We start from the raw sequence: 5361 nt of genomic DNA, 5'->3' as shown, positions 1-5361 counted from the left end.
CCCGCCCCCCAGGCACCCACTCTAACGAGGGCAGCGACAACTAGCAGGACCGGCGCCATCTCTGCCGTGCTCCTTCGTTCCAGCTGGAGACGCAAACAAGCAGCGCGGCTTCTTCCCCTGGATTGCCCATTTCCCCGTTAATTGAATTAGCGCAGGCTCCAGCGGCTTTGTGCCGGGCTGCGCTCCACATCCTCCCAACCGCGCTGCTCGCTGGTAAGGGGGGGGGACGCAGGGGCTGCTCCAGCCAGTCGAATGCAGAAGGGAAAGGGTTTGAGCCCGGGCTCTGTACCCCACGCTTGAACATGATGTCCCCCATCCCGGCAGAGCAAACTGGGGAGAGACGAGAGAGATGCGGCCCCGCAGCACCAGCACCGACTGCGCGGGAGCTGCAGGCTACAGTCTGTAATGCAGCACAGGGTTGCCTGGGCCTCTGGTTTTCCCCCTGCAGCAAATGCCCTGCCCCTCCCTGCAAACAGCACGCCGAGCCGTCCTACAGAGAGACGCATGAGAGCGGGGGCCAGTCCCGCGAGGTGCTCGGCACCAGTAGTTCCCACGGATGTGGCGGGAGGACAGGAGAGCTCAGCACCTCCCGGAGAGGCTGGGAAGCAAGGTGCTGGGAGCTGCTGAGTGAAGGAAGCCCTTCCCAGCTGCAGGGCCAGGACGAAGGCCGGCACGGGCAGCCTGACCTCTGCAAGGAGTTGCCGACATCCCAGCACGTAGCACGGATTCACGGTGCTCAGAGAAAGAGCTGGAGTCACCGCTCCAGATGCGGCTCATTACGGGTAACCGAGCAGAGAGCTGGGGCAGTGTCAGAATCCGTGGCATTTCCAACATGCGGCAACGGTGTCATTCAGCTATTTCCCTCCAGGCAGGTTTTCAGCCCCCGCGCATGCAGGCCGGGCCGGGCCCCCCCAAAACATCCTGCAGGCACTGCTGCCATGCTCACTTCCCCCAGAAACACGGATAAAACACCATGAAACCAAAGTGTGGGGAGGCTGGGTGACATGCCCAAGATCACAGAGTCAAGCAGTGTCAGAGCTGAAGTCAAGCCACACTGGTTTTGAGTCCAGCCTTTGGTTTCTGCCAGCTCCTTCCTCCCACATACCAATCAAAGCCCCATCCCAGTTGGGAGGGGAGGCTGAACAGCCCCGAGCAGAGGTGAGAAAGAGGCCACCTTGCAGAGAAACCGCCCCTGACTCAGCGCGTGCTGCTCCATCTCTGAAGGAAGCAAGGGGCAGCAGCAAATGCATCCTGACAAGCGAGCAGAGGATGAACCGGCACGCTGCGGAGGCCGGCCCAGAGACGTACATCTGAACGTGACACTGCTTGCATGACCCACGGAGAAGCGTGCTGCCAAGGCAGCTGGCACAGACGTGCCCTCGGCTCCGACCAGCTTGATAAATGAGGGAGGGAGAACAAGGCCCCAGAGCTGCGCAGCCAGCGTGCAGGGAGCGCCGGTGTCTGCACCACAGCCCACATCTCCCCATCTGACTCCCTTAGCTTCGGCCAGCTGCTTTTTCCTCCAGGGAGCTGCATCCTAGCTGCCAGCACCTCCAATTGCAGTCTTATTATAATTATAAATTAACCAGTGAGATCAACGGTGCCTGCTTCCGATGTTAACAGTTAACCCCACAGCTCCCCCCCGGTCAGCTCGGATGCTCACAAGCTGCGACTCCGCACGGCAAGGTCATGAGATGCGCCGGTCGTGAGACTTGACCTTGGATCCAAAGGCCAAGGCTGCCAATGCCAGGCCCCACGCAGTGGGGTCCCTCAGCAAACCAGCTGTAGCAGACTCACAGTCTAGCCCCCTGAAGGGAATGGGCCGGGGTCCCCTGCGCTAGCAGGGGTGCCGACAGCGTGAGGATAACCAGCAGCACGGTCTGAACCCACCCACCGCCTGAGCTCGCCCTGCACAACATCCGGGTGAAGGGAGCTTCTAGCCCCACCAGCTCCATTTCTCCAGCCCAGATGTTCAGCAGCTGCACCCAAGCATACAGCTGGCTGCAGTCACCGATAATAAGCACCTCTGCACGGCCGTGGTGGAAGAGGGCTTGTCACACTGACGCCGCCGGCATGGCCCCCCCATGCCAAACCGAGCCACCCAGCACCACTCCTCTCCTCCTCGCCACCTCCCCTGCAGACAGCGCCCGCAGTGCTCTTCCCACGGTGCCAACAGCGCTGGTCCGAGCCCACAACGCACCACGAATGCCAGTGGTTTAACAGCTGCCCGGCCATAAAAGCAATTTGTTTGCTGCAAGAAAAAAAAATATCCAATGCCACATGTGACCGGGGTTAGCGTCTGAGACACGTTACCTGCAGACCCGAATGAGACGCCAACTCCCCCGGCTGTCCGGCAGTCAGGTCCCGTTACCCAGGCGGGGGGGTCTTTACTGGTCACATTTTTTGGAAACCTGATTTCCAAAGAAGCCGGGCCTAGATTTTCAGCAGCAACCTGCAGTTTTGGCTGCCTAGGGCCTGACTCTGGCTATAGGAGCTCTCTCCGCCATAGTGTCCAGCCTGCTTGCAGTGTTGCACCTCCGGCACTAAACGCTGCTGGTTGCTTCTGAATTCTTGGGCTCCGGTGCCTAAATCAAAGACTGTCCGGATACCGTAGCCTTGTCCCATTCGACCTTGCAGGGACGGCATGCGGCCAAGCTTGCAAGCTCTCCAGCACTTCTACAGCCAGCCTGAGCGCCCGCAGGAAACATTGGCAGCTAAAGCATGAAAGAAAAACAGCAACAGCTTCTGCCATATGAGAAATCGGGGAGAGGGGGGGCAGACCAACATCTCCAACTGCCCTAGGAATAGGCTGCTTTTAATCAGCTGCTCAGTGAGAAAATCCCTCTTCAAGGCAAGCAGGTCGCCCTGCAATAATTCCCACGGTCCAGTGGGGAAGGGGACAAACTGGCCTGCTAAAAGTGGCTATGGCATGACAGGTGTCCCCTTCTCCATGACCAAGGGGCAGGTGGAGCGATCCCAGCTCTGCCAGCACAAGCTACAGAGGACTTGTCTGAAGCAACTCTCACAAATCGGTGGGTCTTTGGCACACATCTGGCCCCAGAAACACCAAGCCAAGCCCACAGCTGCATTGGGACGGCCTGTGCATTAAATGAGAAAGCATCTCCGCGTTGCTTCTTTGCAGGGGACCGGTTGGGTGACCTTCAGACCCAAAGACCGCACCTTTCCAGGGGGCAGGGTTTATTTTCGAGGTAAGAGAGGAAAAGCACAACTCGCACCCCAGAATCGCGGCAGCCCGGCTGCTGAAATTGCAGAAGTGAACGGACGCCCTTTTCTGGAACGTTACTAAGGCAACGTGCCAGATCATTGTTCCCTTCAAGGTAAGGTGGAAAACTCAGAGGGAGGGGTGAAAAAAGGGAAACTTAAAATGTCAACCATATATTAATGCGCAACCCTGTTAGACTTCAAACCTACAGGCGTGTCTGCTGACAGCCGCTCGCTTTACACAGGCCAAAAGCACAGGCCACAGATCAGCACTCGCCCAGCACGAGCGAAAACCCAAGACGAAGCACGAAATCCCATTAAAACAGCGTATATTCGGGTGTCAGCCGCCGCGGAGGAAATGAGGAATTCAGAAAGTGGAGCCTGGACGGGAGCCAGTTCTCCAGCAGCATCGCTAACACGTGCATCCGGAGTAACTGCGTTCAGCTGCGGATTGGGACAAGCAGATCTTTAAAGGGGGGGGGAAAGAAAAAAAGGGAAATCAAAGCTTTTTAGTTCAACCTTTAATGGAGCCGAATCTGAGAGATCAATGTAAATCTCTCCCCTGGTAAGCCAAGCTGGGCGTTCGGCCACTCAAGTAAAGTCAATAATTCACTAATTAAATTTAACATGCAGGGAAACCTCCACAAGAGACCAGCAAACTCAGGCTGCTTAATGAAGCAAAGCTTCCAGCTGAGACAGAGCAAAGTTTCACTCGGCGGCTACCAAATTCCTTCGAAGTGCCTCTTACCAGGACAGCTGCTCGCGAAGGCGGGGGTCAGGGGGAAATCTTGCAGAGCTAGCCAAGGAAGGCTGCAGCTGCTCCTCAAGGTTGGCTTCGAAGCCATCCATCCCCTGCAGAACGAGTCCCATTCATCAGCATCTCCTGGACCGTGACAGCTGCCCTAAATGACGCCTTCTCCAATCATCTGAGCACAATTATGCTCAGGCAGCTTGATCGATAGGCTCGTGCACGCGGGAGTCCTCGGTGATCCCGTTAGAGCAAGGCCCGTGGCAGCTGCCAGCACCAGGGATCCAGGTTGGGGACAGCGAGATGCAAAGACAGCGAGTGCGATGCTCTGTCCACTCCACTCAGACAGAGGGAAGTTCAGAAACACCCCCCCAGCCGCCTGCCCCAGGCCTCTCACCTGTCCAGGATGTGCATCGCCTCCCTTCGACGCCCTCCGTGACCGCCCCATGCAGGACCAGCGCATCCGGATTTCACCGCACCGTCGTGGGCAAGCGTCTGGTCGCTGGACCCAAGCACGGCATCAGGGCTCCTGTCTAGGATGCAGGCCTAGAAACCCCAGCTGATCCCCCCGCAGCCGCATCACGCCTGCCCTCCACCGCCCTGGTGCACACGCATGAACCAGTGCATGGGAAGTACGGTGTATTGAGACATGCAGTGCCTCATGGGTGGAGGGAAAGCCAGCACAGGCGCTGACCCGGGGATCTTGAAGGAGAACCCCTCAACGCAGCCAAGCCCGTGGAGGAGCTGGGCTCGCGCATGCATGAACAGCGAGCAGACAGGGAGTAGCGGGGGGGACGCAGGCTGTGTTTGAGAGCGGGCTCGCGAGCCGCCCACAAAGATTTCCAAGCCGCTGCTCGATAAAGCATCCTTAAGCCACAAAAGGAGCTTTATTCTCCTCCAGCTGGTCTGCACTCGAGCCAAAGGGATGCGCTGAAAGCAGCTCTCCGCAGCGGGCCCCTCGTCGCACAATGCGCCCGGGCTTTGAAGGACTTGGCCGACGTCAATGAAACCTGCCGTGCCCATGTAAAGCTGGAGAGGGTATCATTTCCAGAGAGAGCAAAGCAGAGGTGCAGGGGGGAGGACTGGTGGGCAGCGGCAAAATCAGCTGCGTGAACACACAGAAGCCAAGTCCCTGCTGTCGGGGCCCTGCCCGCTCCCCAGGTTTGGGAGGCCGAGAAGGTCCAGGACCTGCATGTGGCTTTTGAAACCACGTGGGATAATTAAGGGTTGTTCAGAGAGGAAATGCCTCCTGCACCAGCTCCCTGCCCTGCGGGCACATGTCTGCAACGTGCCAGGAAAGGGGCAGGCTCGTGCCTCCGGCCCAGCCGGCCTCACCAAACTGCACACGTGGCTCGGGTCAGATCCTGGCTCTTAGCCTGCGTCTACACCAG

At 58.3% G+C, this 5361-nt stretch overlaps 1 protein-coding gene across 1 annotated transcript in view; it reads right to left on the bottom strand.

Annotated features, from left to right (window-relative positions):
* The window catches only part of KIAA0513 (KIAA0513 ortholog), a 38602-nt gene extending 34153 nt beyond the window's left edge, over positions 1–4449 (bottom strand). Inside the window, exon 1 of the mRNA XM_019505429.1 lies at positions 4368–4449. The gene's annotated coding sequence lies outside the window, so the exon portion shown is untranslated. The remainder of the gene's footprint in view (positions 1–4367) is intronic.
* Positions 4450–5361: the final 912 nt, after the last annotated feature.

Source organism: Gavialis gangeticus, unplaced genomic scaffold (assembly GCF_001723915.1).
Source record: "Gavialis gangeticus isolate Ggan-Ray unplaced genomic scaffold, GavGan_comp1, whole genome shotgun sequence".
NCBI lineage: Eukaryota > Metazoa > Chordata > Crocodylia > Gavialidae > Gavialis > Gavialis gangeticus.
This window is presented reverse-complemented; position numbering and strand designations above follow the sequence as displayed.